Below are 14,548 nucleotides of genomic sequence, written 5' to 3' on the forward strand. Positions count from 1 at the left end.
GGCTTATATGGCGATGGTGCGCAAAGATACTTCCAGTTAAGTTACAGTGCTAAAATTATCTTCAGTATAAATTTGTGAAAGTGTATCTCCTCTCCCCCTCTCCACAAGCATTTCGAAATATAAACAAATGGGGTTCTCTAGTTCTTTCAATGTATTTAAATCATAAAAAAAAAAAACAAAATCATTCAGATTTTAATTTTAGTCCAAAAAACAAAAAATTTACAAAAATCTTCTAATAAATAAAATGTAGAAAAAATAGAAAATGATAACATAAAAATGAGCGAAAAAAATAATATCCAAAATTGTCAACAAGCCAGGGACCGTAAATAATCAATTTTTGAGATTTTTATTTTAAGAAGACTACTGTGATATTTATTTTTAAACGTCAAAAATAACGTTCTTTTTACTCTTGTCCACAAAGTATATGCATTTCAACAAATTTGGAAAGCAAATTAACTGTTATTTGATTATGTCTATAAATTGTTGATTAAAATATGTAAAAACCTCAGTAGGCCTCTTAAAATAAAAATCTCAAATAATGATTATTTACGGTCCCTGCTACAAACACAACTAACGAACACAAAAGAAACATCACAAAAGCAAAGGAAGAAGAGCAGACTGCGTCGCAAATTTGACCCTGAAAACAGTAAGACAGCATAAGTTTATTAATGAATACACACAAATTAGCAAATATTAGCAGCTACACTTAACGTTTTTATTACCTTCAAACATTGACAAATACACTGATAACACTCCTAAAGGGGGGATCGGGGGGTAACATATCTAAAAGTCTATTTAAACATGAAAATTACGTTCACATAATACATAAATAAAGGATTAATAAACAAAAATACACAACAAATAACATATCAAGCAGATTAATTTCACAAAAAATACTTATTAAAATAAAGACCTGAAACTTTAAGGTTCTTTTTAAATAAACTAATTTGGTCCTCTCTTGTAAAAGTTAGACCGCTTTGAAATGCAACTTTGTTTTGACGAAATGCTAACGTAACGCCGCTGCGCTGCAAAATTGAACACGTGTTCACACTTTGTGTTCTATTTTTAGAAAGTCCCGTTAGATTTCCAGAAAATTCCGGTTTGCCATTAAGAAGCTTGGTTATTTTTTAGACAATTTGTATACTTATCAATAATTTTTGGTAATTTCGATTTTTTGATTTTTGGCCTATGGGCGCAACCACTGTGCATAGGAATATTCAAACAAATATAAGAAAATTCATTGTAACTTTGTAGGAAGTAGGCGTTTTGATTCTTGACTACTTAAAAACAAAATGTAAATAAATAGAAACGCTGAATCTGGAATCTCTTGAACTGCACCGAGTGAGCATTACTTTATCTTTAAGGGTATATAAGCTTCGGCTGGCCGAAGGTAACTTCCTTTCTTGTTATATCCTTGCAGAGGGTATTATGATTTCAGTCAGAAGTTTGCAACGCAGTGAAGGAGACGTTTCCGATATTCTTGATCAGCATCACTAGACGAGACGATCTAGCCATGTCCGCCTGTCCGTCTGTCCGTCCGTCTGTCCGTCCGTTTCTACGCAAACTAGTCTCTCAGTTTTAAAGCTATCGGGATGAAACTTTCGTAAAAGTCGTATTTCTATTGCAGGTAGTATATATGTCGGAACCGACCGGATCGGACAACTTTATCTTATAGCTCCCATAGGAAGGATAAAAAAAAAAAACGTAAAAAATTCTAGCTCCGGTGTTTTTTGAAATTTTAGCTTCTACTCTTGGGAATATTTTTTTTATATATTTCTGAATTTTGGTTTTTTTGTTTTTTAAATCGGATCACTATATCATATAGCTGTCATAGGAAAAAAATTATATCTTTGTTGGTTTTTATTACATTTCCTTCTACTCTGGGATATGACTATTTTGAAATATTTCCGAATTTCGATTTTAATTTTTAAAAGATCGAACTACTATATCATATAGCTGTGATAGAAACGATCGAAAAATTAATGTGAAATAATAAGAAATATAACATTTTTGCGATTTGTAAATTAATAGAATGATCTGCAATGGTATATAAGCTTCGGCTTGCCGAAACTAGCTTCCTTTCCTGTTTTTTTTTAAATTTACTCACCTTTTGATGCCAGTAGATACCATATATCCAAAAATTAAAAACAATGGTTTATATATAATTTAATTTTGATTTATTCTGTTTTATAAATAATTTATATTAAACTCTTCATAATTTTATATAGTAAATTTGTATATGTAATAGTTTATTGTCCTGTATTTCATTTCTGAGTATTTTTAAGGTAATTTGTAAACATGTTATGCAGTTTTTAAATACATTTGTTTTATTTTATTGCATAAAGCAATTGTTTAACTTTCTTATTGTGATACCAATCAGTTATTCACCGTTTCTTTTGTATTAAAAAGATACATATATTTTTAAAGTATTAATTTTCATTTTATTCCTTATTATAAACTACAATTATTTAATTGAACCAAAATAAAAAATCTTTTTTTTTAATGCTCCCTGATTTGTTATTATTTGACAATGCACTGTTTATTAGTTAATACACGCTTATTAATATTTTTGTCATCTGAAAAAAGACTTTACATTTCTTGTATTTTGTGTATTCGTAATAAATTTGCAACACAATATTGAGGAGTGCGAATGAGAACTACCATTTTAACATTAAACCATCAATGCTTCAACGATAACACTATGCAACATCTAAAATTTAGCTCGATGGATGCTATATTTTTGAATTCGTTTTCAATTTTCAAGTTAAACTGCGTTTTTCAAAAGGTTCCCCGACGCAAGGATTCTTAGCACAAGGACCTCAAAGTTCGGAAAATGCTGAAATTGGACATTTTTCCGGAGAGCTCAGATGCAAACCCCATACTTGGAATAATTTTAGGATTTTTTTAAGGGAGAAATAAATTCTAGAAAACATAGTCAAAAAACTTAAAAACATACAGCTGCGGTCAAAATATTATTAGTGGTGCCGCCCTGTGTTTTTAAAAGTTTGTTGTTTGCCCCCGAGACCTCCGGAAAGTTAGCTAATTTCAGCATTTTTCTAACTTTGAGGTCCTTCTGCTAAGAATCCTTGCGTCGGGGAACTTTTTGGAAAACGCAGTTTAACTTGGGAATTTGTAAATTTAATTCATTTTGTTGCACAGCGAATGCATTTCATAAAAATTAAAACATTTGGCACTTCCTAAAGTGTAATTCGTAACGAATTCAAAAATATAGCATCCATCGAGGTAAATTTAAAAAACATTAATTTTGTTGCACAGTGTAAGCATTTGGCAGTTCCTAAAATGTAAGGAGTGAACGAGGTTTTTATTAGATATTCTAGAAATGAAGCTTATTGTCCCTTTGGTTGTCATAAAAAAAAATATTTTATAAAATTTTTTAATTTGGTCCCAAATGTTATTTGAAATTAAAAATTAGTTTACAAACATTTGAAACATAGCTGGGAGCTGATGTTGTCCACCTATGATGTTGACATTTTTGAACTTTATAAACGAAAAATCACTATGGACCGCAGCCCACTAGTGACGAATCGCACCGGGAGTGCACGGGAGGAGACTACTATACATATAGAGCAGCTAAATTGAAAATCTACTATGATAGTCCGATCGAAACAAATAAGAAAACGGCCGTGCATTTTTAAGGATTATTGGGTCATTTTCCAATTGAAACCTAAATGTGTGTTTGTCCGGTCAATATTATGTTTTGGAATCCTGGAATTATTTTTATCGTATTGAGCAACTCAAAATAACAAAATTTTTGTTATAAACAAAAAACAAGGCAGTTTAAATGTCCACTGTTTCTAAACCACTAAGGATACAGAAACATTATATCTCCTTTGAAAGGTATTTTTAAAAGCTATTCGTGCTGCTATAAAAATTAAATATAAAAGTTGTATTGTATTTTTTTCCCAATATTACAGAATTACAACCTAGGTGCAAAACATGCAAAAGATCTGATATCATCTTTCCATTAAGCATATACACTTTCTTAATTTTTCTCATTCGGCACGCTGCAAAACAAAATGCGTGTTAAGCTGTACGATTTTAGGGAGGTGTGAAATATTATACGGTGGGTCTTTTTTGCTGGTCCAAATAATGTTAGAGGGGAACCAAATCTTTGGACAGGTCTAGGGAAAATACCTTAATAGCCTTTAAATTTGTTTAATCTGTGTGGGCGCGAGAAAATTATAATTTGTTAGGGCGAAACATAATTTTAAACAACATTGTAGGATATTAGGCGAATAAAATTATGTTTTAAATTATTTGAATTTGTATCCCAGTTACTAGTTGAGTTAAAGGGTAAAATAAATGGGGGAAGATATGCCACAGGTAGGAAGTAGCGTTTGTTGAACCTAGTAGTATATAGTTTTTGATCAGGACGACTAGCCAAGTCGATCGAGCCATGTCCGTCTTTTGTCCCTGTCGACGATGTGATCTCGGAATATATTAGAAGTATTTGAGTTTGGAGATCATATTCCTTAACTTCTGATTCAGCAAGCTAAAATCTGTAAAAGAAAAGTAGATACAATTTGGTTTTGATTATTAAAATCCATCTACTCAATACAAAATCGGATAAATAATTAAAATGTTATGAGAAATAGAGGGTTTCGTACTCCCTTTCGCTGAGTAACGGGTAACTGTTATCGAGGCACTCGACTTTCTTGCCTGACTACTTTTATGTCTGTCTGTCTGTTTGTCTGCCTGCCTTCTCTTGTCAATATACTTTTTAAACTGGTCTAGCCCCAATACTGGGGAAATAACAGTACGAAACTTACTTTCGCTGTTTACGGTATAAGGTAAAAGAGATTATTTTCATAAAATTTTATTGGACCTCTTTGACACTAATCCTTCCATCTGAAATGGAGTACATTTGCTTTAGTTTTTATACCCGTTACTCGTAGAGTAATTATACCCGTTACTCGTAGAGTAAAAGGGTATATTGTATTCGTGCAAAAGTATGTAACAGCTAGAAGGAAGCGTTTCCGACCCCATAAAGTATATATATTCTTGATCAGGATCACTAGCCGAGTCGATCTAGCCATGTCCGTCTGTCCGTCTGTCTGTCCGTCTGTCTGTCTGTCTGTCTGTCTGTCCGTATGAACGCTGAGATCTCGGAAACTATAAAAGCTAGAAGATTGGCATTTTGCATGCAGATTCTAGGAGCTCCTACGCAGCGCAAGTTTGTTTCAAAAAGGTGCCACGCCCCCTCTAACGCCCACAAGCCCCCTCTAACGCCCACAGTTTTGAAGCTATTATGAAAATAGTAACTGATATGTCTTCGCTTCGTCAATACATTTACCAAGTAAAAAATTGCCACGCCCACTCTAACGCCCACAAATCCAATAAACGCTTAAAACTGGCCAGCGCCTACATTTCCGCCTTTCATGACCAGTAGTACCAATATCTGGCGGTAGATGGCGCAATAATTTAAACACTAGCGCCATCTAGGAAATGGCATTGGAAAAAATCTGCCTTTTTTTCTGTGGTCACTCTAATTCACATTATGTTAATGCAAATTTTAAATTATTTGAAATGGGGCGCGCAATTTGTCTCTTTTTGCTCGTATACGTTTTTCACAAGTGCATTCGAGTGCGCTAGAGAGAGACGGAAGATGTGCTAGGCAGAATTGAAAGTTCTAGAAAGCCTCTTCTAGAAAGAGATCCCTGGGTAAAAATCGAGCGGCGAAAAACATATATGAAGGCATATTTCTATTAAGTTGTTTAGCTGAGTAACGGGTATCTAATAGTCGAGGCACTCGACTATAGCGTTCTTTCTTGTTTTTCTTATAACCTTTCTTTTGCCATTAAAAATGAGGTTATAGCTCTTTAACACGGAGGTCCAAATTTTTGTACATTTTTTAATTTTTCTTTCTTGTTTTCTAGAATTTCATTATTCCTTAAAAATTTCGCGTAGTGAAAAAAATGCATGATTAAAAAAATTAATTCGTTTTCACTACGCGAAATTTTTGTTTTGCCGCTCTTAACCGCTACTTAGGTCATTTTGCTCAGTTTGATCCAGCTCATAAAACTCTCTATTGAATTTGGCTCTTTTTTTGCTAATAGCGATAAATAATATTTTAAACTTGAAGAAAACGAATTAATTTTTTTAATCATGCATTTTTTTTGCAATTTTAAAAGTGAATAATGTCTGAAACCCAAAAGTGTCAGATCAAAACTAAATTGGGTAATACTCTAGTTTACGGTCCTCACCCCTTAAATTCGACAAAAAATTATCCTCGACAGACCGCGAATTCTTAAGAATTTACATGAAAAGATATAGCCGCGGAATGCCATGGTTATCTTGTAATGGAATTTCAAAGTTACGTGTTTTTATAGGGGCTTTTCATCTATTTTCAAAATAATGTGCGCTCAGAAAAATTCAACCAAAATGAGAAATTACTTTTATAGGGGGGCAGACTGTGGGGCGGCTGTGGGGCGGCTGTGGGGCGGCTGTGGGGCGGCTGTGGGGCGGCTGTGGGGCGAATTAAATATCCTCGATGGACCGCGATTCCTTAAGAATTCGTTGACCATCGATGACCAACTTTTAAAAGCGAGTCTGAAGAAATCGCGGTTGTTGACTGACATGAGCCAACATAGTAGTCCATGGACCGCAACCTACAAAAAAGTCGTGATTGCAGAAAAATTTTATCTAACTCTGTAAAGCATTAAATTTTACACAATTTCTGTTTTTTTTTAAATTTAATCATTAAAATTTTTTCGCACCTCCATATTGTATCGGGAATCAAAGAATTGGATTAATTACTTTCAACGTCTGCATCTGCTGGATCCTAAATAAATAAATATTTATGAGAACATATTTGATGTAAGTTAAAAAAAGAATACTAAAAATTCGTAAAGATAAAACTAAATAAAAATAAAAAAGGGGTGTCTCCAGCCTACGCACGACAGAAGTGAAACTTCTAGTATTCCTCTTACGTTTATAATTTCATTATCGCTTTTTATACCCTTGCAGAGGGTATTATGATTTCAGTCAAAAGTTTGCAACGAAGTGAAGGAGACGTTTTCGTCTAGTGATGCTGAGTCCTTGTAGCCATGTCGGTCTGTCCGTCTGACCATCTGTCCGTCTTTCCATCCGTCTCTCAGTTTTAAAGCTATCGGTCTAAAACTTTCCCAAAAATCTTCTTTCTTTTGCAGGTAGTATATAAGTCGGAACGAGCCGGATCGGGCAACTTCATATAGCTCTCATAGGAATAATCGGGAAAAAGATCACTACTTTAAATAAATTATATCTTGGTTGTTTTTGAACATAGAACCTCCTTATTTTGAAAATACCATCTTTCAAACACAATTTTATCAAAATCGGACGACTACATCATATAGCTGCCATAGGAACCGGAAAATTAATGGGAATATAATAGGAAATAAATTATTGCTTCGATGGTTTTTATTGTATTCTCTTGTACTCTGGGATATGACTCATTATACCCTTGTAGAGGGTATTATAATTTCAGTCAGATGTTTGCAACGCAGTGAAGGAGACGTTTCCGACCACATAAAGTATATATATTCTTGATCAGCACCAATAGCCGAGTCCATCTAGCCCTGTCCGTCTGTCCGTCTGTCCGTTTCTATGCGAACTAGTCTCTCAGTTTTAAAGCTATCGCGATGAAACTTTCCCAAAAGTCTTCTTTCTATTGCAGGTAGTACTTATGTTGGAGCAAGCCGGATCGGACCACTATATCTTAAGGCTCCCATAGGAATATTCAAACAAATATAAGAAAATTCATTGTAACTTTGTAGGAAGTAGGCGTTTTGATTCTTGACTACTTAAAAACAAAATTTAAATAAATAGAAAACCTGGATCTGGAATCCCTGGAACTGCACCGAGTAAGCATTCTTTAATCTACAAGGGTATATAAGCTTCGGCTGGCCGAAGGTAGCTTCCCTTCTTGTTTTAAATATTTTTGAACTTCGATTTAAATTTTATCAATATCGAACTACTCTATCATATAGCTGCCACAGCAGATCGCAGAAGCTCTCTGTAACGCTTTACTTTTTTTTTTAAATCTTAATTGTTATTACAGAAATGATTTCGGCTTAAAAATCGTATTCTCAAGCAAGCTTAGATTTACTTTAGATTTTACTCTCTCAACGTTATGCGAGCGCATGCTGCAACCAAAGAGTGAAAGTGCATAATTTCATTTGCTTATACACTTACACAACCAAAGAATCTAACTCGGACAACGCACATTAGGAATGTGTAAGGTGGTCTCAACGCAAAAGCTGCTCTCTTTTAAAACGTCATTTGTGCCAGTTTCTATCTAGCTATCTCATTCTATCGCTTAAGAGAGACAGACAGGTAAACACATTTAACGTTCTCAGCAGAGCTGAGCTCGCACCATGTGCGAGCACGCTCAGAGCGAAGAGAGGAAAGAAGTGGACAAAGAGAACGTTCGTCAGCGGTGAAGAAAATAACGGGAGATGTACGATTTTCGTGACGGTCATGAATCCATAATTCGGTTCTACTCTGTCTCCGAAAAACCAAAACGCGCCTAAAGCAGTTTCACTTCAAAAAAAATTTGGCATACAATTTTAAAAAATCGCCAAGGAGGAGATTTTATTTTCCTTATACTGAAAAGCATTATGGCATTTTGTTTAGTGCTTACATTGCGTTCCAAATTATAAATATCGTCTTTGGCTGAGATGTATGAAAAATTTGTAATGGGCTTGTGTGACGGCCAAGACCACAAAATAGGTGAACGGAAATTATCCTTGTTAGACCGCGATTTTCTCAGATTTGCCTTAAAAAGCTATATATTGGTCCTCCATGGTCAAACAATTTCTTAAGAAATCGCTGTCCACCGAGGATATTTAGTTCCCGGCTTTAGGGTCTGGCCCCCTATAAAAACAATTACACATTTTGGTCGAGTTTTTCCACAGGGCTATTATTGTGACAACTTATGAAACTCCAATGTTTTTATACCCGTTACTCGTAAAGTAAAAGGGTATATTGTATTCGTGCAAAAGTATGTAACAGCTAGAAGGAAGCGTTTCAGACCCCATAAAGTATATGGGCAATTCTCTGGGGATGTCAACCAAACCAAAAAGCGTGAAACTTGAAAAGAACACATTTCTATATGATTTTGCACTGATATTTGATTCTAGTTAGATGGATCCTCAACTAAGCTAAGTAATTTGACTATCCTTGAATAATTTTCCAGGACAATACCTGTTATATGGACAAAAAAGTAATCTTTGGAATTTTTTAATCTTTAAAGGTTTTTTTCATGTTAAGGTTACAAAAAAACACCTAAGAAAATTACGGAAAAAGCTGTCGTGTGCGACATGTAGCGTGTGACAGTCACTTCGATACCAATAAAATAATAACCAAAATAATCAATATTTTGTGACCAAACCAAATATATTTTAAAGAAGAAAGAACAAGGAACACTATGAAATTAATTGCATTAAAATATTCCTTTACGTTTAGTTACAATCGAAAGTTAAGCAGGAAGTCAAAAAAAGCCACTTCTATCGGTGTCGCGTGCGAAAGTCTTGGTTATTTTTATATATCTTAAAAACGGAAAATGTCCCAAAGTCAACCCTAGCACATATTTTAGTGCTAATCAAGACCTTTAATTTGAGTGCCAAAAGAAAAGAAGTGCTGGAAGATGGTTTTTTTCACCTGCAAAGCGTACGAACGACGCGTGCGACAGCATAATATTGCCCTTATATATTCTTGATCAAGGTCACTAGCCGAGTCGATCTGGCCATATCCGTCTGTCCGTCTGTCCGCGGGGGCGTGGCACCCTTTTGAAACAAACTTGCGCTGCGTAGGAACTCCTAGAATCTGCATGCAAAATGCAATCAGATCTCAGCGTTCATACGGACGGACAGACGGACACTGCTATATCGACTCGGCTAGTGACCCTGATCAAGAATATATCACTATGGACGGCAGTCCATGTAGTGACGAAGCGCACCAGGAGAGTGTGCCGCAAACTTGAAATTCTGCTGTGATAGTCCGATCGTAATGAGTAATACACCAATCAAAAGGTATTGTAAAAACTTAAAGGATTGCATACCAAGACTTTCAGAAAATCAATTGGCTTGGGAGAGAGAGCGGTGAAAGTGAAAAAGTGCAAATTCCGAAATTTGGAGCTGTTGGGGTCGGTGGGGATAAATAACCCCTCGCAATGTTTTAGTTGTGTTCCTATTGAAAATATCCGTCGAATGAGGGGTCATATGATAAAATCCGTTCAAAAGTTATAGCCAAAATAAGATTTTCTCCGTCTTCCCAAAATGAAAATTTAATTTGTCAGTTTGTCCAAAACATGGAAAAACTCGCTAGTTTAGCGGGAAAACAGCTATAAATACCTAAAATTCGGAAAGCCGTAACTTCTACAATACTAAAGCTACAGACTTGTGCTGCATCTCGTTTGAAAGGTATTTTTAAATGCTATAAACGCTATATAAAAATGCAATTTGCGTAAATGTAATAGTTACAAAGATATGAACAAAAAACAATTTTTTAAAACTTTTTTCTTATAACAGAAAATATTTGTGTAGATATTAAATATTTGCTAAAGCGGGCCGAACGAGTAAATATTATGTAGCGTACTTATTTAGTCGCATCTAAAATCATTTTTCGTCTCAAAAGTTGATATCAGAACTTTTGTACGTTGAAGGTGCGATCGTGACTAGTTTTTTACCTAGTTAAGAGGTGTTTTTATTTGATATACTTTATAGGGTCGGAAATGTTTCCTTCTAGCTGTTACATACTTTTGCACGAATACAATATACCCTTTTACTCTACGAGTAACGGGTATAAAACGACCCCAAATTGCCCCAAAATTCGATTTGTTTTTTTTTAATTCTTTCTTTTGCCATTTATCTTTTATAAATGTTGTTAAAATGGTTAAAAAATGTGATGTTCATAATCTTATGGCTTTAAACAGAATGGAAAAATTACCGGGATGATCTCTTAACCCTGGATACGATAACGATTCCTCGGCACAATTTTTTTTTTTTTTAGTGTAACTCATATAATTTTACATTGATCAGCCAAATTAATGGCTATAAAACGTATAGTACAAATAGGAACAAAAACCTTGAAAACATAACCGGATGGCGAGTGACAAATCTTATAACTTATAATAGAAAACTAAAACAGCAATACAAAAAACGCATTACTGCTCCAGGACACGTGAGACATGACGTCCTCTTGTCCAGAGATCGCCGGGGTGCCTTTGCTTTAGCCGTCTCCTGTTCATCGGGTTGGCCAAGGAAGCTGCTAGGTGGTTGGGGTGTCCTGTGAGGAGTGCCGGTTAATCTGGTCCCTGACAGAGGGCGTGTGGAGGTCGTTAGCCAGGTCGACGTTTCTGACGTACCACGTCGCATTTGTAATTTTTCGCAGCGCTTTATTTTGAACTCTTTGGACCTTCATGACGTTAGAGTCAGAAGCCATCCCCCAAAGTTGGATGCAGTACGTCATTGAGGGCACCACAATTGTTTTGAATAGCAAAACTTTGTTGGCAAGGCTGAGCTTGTTTGTTGATTTGAGCATCCAGTTTAGCTTCCTTAGCTTAGCGCGACATGTAGCTGCAATTTTTGTAGTAGTGCTGTTTACAGGTGAGCCGTTTGTTTAAGATCAGACCCAGGTACTGCGCTTGGAGAGATTGTGGGATGGTGGTGCTATGGAGCTCAACCGTTGGAAGGATCTGTCCTCTCAGAGTAAAGTTGCAGTGTTGAGACTTTCTGCCATTAATTGCAATATTCCACCTGTTTGTCCACTTGCCGTAGGAGTCAAGAAATACATGGGTTATTCTTGATGCTTCAATACGGCAGGTGGAATTTACAAGGACGGCAGTGTCATCAGCGTAAGTGGCAAGAAGAGTGTCCGGTATATTGATAGACGGCAGATCAGAGGTGAACAGGGTATATAAAACGGGGCCCAGGACGCTTCCCTGAGGAACGCCAGCACGAGAAAATCTTAAGCTTGACACTTCCCCTCTTACCTCGACCATGAAGCTTCGATCAAGCAGGTAGGATTTGGGAACAAGGAATAGGCCTGTCGGGAGTAGGGTCTTCAACTTATGGAGTAATCCTTCATGCCATACGCGGTCAAATGCTTCCTTGACGTCGAGAAAATAGCAGAGCTGTATTGCTTATTCTCAAAAGCATTTAAGATGTGCTGGACTAGTCGATGTGCTTGCTCTGGGGTCTCATGATGATTCCTAAAACCAAACTGATGGTCGGGAATGGCATCCTGCACGTTTCTTACTCCCAAAATTCTACTTAGAAATATTCTTTCAAATATTTTAGAGAAAGTGGGTAGCAAGCTTATCGGTCGATAAGACTCGACAAGATTCTCCGGTTTTCCTGGCTTTGGTATCATCGTTATTACAGCACACTTCCATTGAGAGGGGAAGTGGTGGATACGTAGCAGTTGTAGTTGAATAGGAGAACAAGGAACAGAATTCCCATTTTAGGCAGAGCCTTGGCAACTCGGCTGTCTATGCCGTCGAAACCAAGCGCTTTACTGGGATTAAGCTTTTGTATGTGAGTACAGATTTTTTCTGGACTCACGTGTTGAATCGGTAATGCTTCCGGGGAAGAAGCATTAAGAAAGGCCAGTGTTTCTTCAACGTCCTCGGGTCTCGCCAGGTCGAATGGCTGAAAACGTTTCTCGAGTTCATCTGCGAAAGCTTCGGACTTCGGGGTCGGACTTACACCATGTATCGTCAGCTTTCCTAATGGGGATATTTCGGAGAGGCTGACGTTTTATATTCCGTGTTAATTTCCAAAGGTTGAAGCCGTATGGTTTGGTGGTGTCCGCGTTGAGGAGCATATCACCGAAATATTCGCGCTTTGTTTCATGCAGAAGCTTTTTGAGTTCGTCCTCAGCACGGCGATAGGCTCTTTTGTCGACTTGATCTCGGGATCTCATATATCTGCGACGTAGGGATCTTTTCAGCCTTACCAGGTCCATAAACTCAGGTTTTAAAAGAGCCTGAGGTCGGTTGGAGGGGTTTGAGACTTGACCATTGGTTGAGGACTCGGCAGCGATATGGGTCTCATTTGGATGCCTAAGAAAGATCACCTATGCGGAAAGATTCAAAAGAGCCAAGATTACGAAAAGAGTTGTCTGCTCGGAGTTCGACAATGGTGAAATTGGACTACTTTCCAGTGCTCTCAGAGGCAAATGGATGCATGGTTTGATTCGATGTTAAAGTTTTATAAAAGATACACCCTTTACCTTTCAAACCCCGTACTTAAAATAATTTTAGGATTTTTTTTTAAGGCAGAAATAAATTCCAGAAAACATAGTTAAAAAACTAAAAAACTTACAGCTGCGGTAAAAATAGTAGTAGTGCTGCCGCCCTGTGTTTTTAAAAGTTTGATGTTGTAACTTTTTTTTATCCGATTAGTCTAATAGTAAAATTATAATCAATACAATATTACCAGGAAAAGATAAATTACAACAACAAACTTTTAAATACACAGGACGGCAATACTACTACTATTTTGACCGCAGCTGTACGTTTTTCAGTTTTTTGACTATGTTTTTTGGAATTTATTTCTGCCTTAAAAAAAATCCTAAAATTATTTTAAGTATGGGGTTTGAAAGGTAAAGGGTGTATCTTTTATAAAACTTTAACATCGAAACAAACCATGCATCCATTTGCCTCTGAGAGCTCCGCAAAGTTGGCCAATTTTAGCATTTTTCGAACTTTGAGGTCCTTTTGCTAAGAATCCTTGCGTCGGGCAACTTTTTGGAAAACTCAGTTTAACTTGGGAATTCGTAACGAATCCAAAAATATAGCATCCATCGAGGTAAATTTAAAAAGCACTAAAAATGCTGCACAGTGTTATTATCGGTTTAACAAATGTCGAACAAAGAATCATATATCATAACTGCCAATACTGCAAAAGCGTTTCCCGATCGGACGTCTATATCTTATAGCTCCCATAGGAACAGTCTGTCAGTCTGTCAGTCTGTCAGTCTGTCAGTCTGTCAGTCTGTCAGTCTGTCAGTCTGTCAGTCTGTCAGTCTGTCAGTCTGTCAGTCTGTCAGTCTGTCAGTCTGTCAGTCTGTCAGTCTGTCAGTCTGTCAGTCTGTCAGTCTGTCAGTCTGTCAGTCTGTCAGTCTGTCAGTCTGTCAGTCTGTCAGTCTGTCAGTCTGTCAGTCTGTCAGTCTGTCAGTCTGTCAGTCTGTCAGTCTGTTAGTCTGTCAGTCTGTCAGTCTGTCAGTCTGTCAGTCTGTCAGTCTGTCAGTCTGTCAGTCTGTCAGTCTGTCAGTCTGTCAGTCTGTCAGTCTGTCAGTCTGTCAGTCTGTCAGTCTGTCAGTCTGTCAGTCTGTCAGTCTGCCAGTCTGTCAGTCTGTCAGTCTGTCAGTCTGTCAGTCTGTCAGTCTGTCAGTCTGTCAGTCTGTCAGTCTGTCAGTCTGTCAGTCTGTCAGTCTGTCAGTCTGTCAGTCTGTCAGTCTGTCAGTCTGTCAGTCTGTCAGTCTGTCAGTCTGTCAGTCTGTCAGTCAATTAAAAAATTCTAAAAAAAAAAAGTTTAAAAAAATT

The 14,548-nt window shown here is 36.7% G+C and overlaps 1 protein-coding gene across 1 annotated transcript in view; it reads right to left on the reverse strand.

The window, feature by feature from the left end:
• Positions 1-4,170: 4,170 nt before the first annotated feature.
• The window catches only part of DIP-lambda (Dpr-interacting protein lambda), a 476,056-nt gene continuing 465,678 nt past the window's right edge, over positions 4,171-14,548 (reverse strand). The window contains exon 11 of the mRNA XM_070213258.1: positions 4,171-4,520. The gene's annotated coding sequence lies outside the window, so the exon portion shown is untranslated. The remainder of the gene's footprint in view (positions 4,521-14,548) is intronic.

The sequence above is a fragment of the Drosophila takahashii genome, chromosome 2R, assembly GCF_030179915.1.
Source record: "Drosophila takahashii strain IR98-3 E-12201 chromosome 2R, DtakHiC1v2, whole genome shotgun sequence".
In the NCBI taxonomy this organism is placed as follows: domain Eukaryota; kingdom Metazoa; phylum Arthropoda; class Insecta; order Diptera; family Drosophilidae; genus Drosophila; species Drosophila takahashii.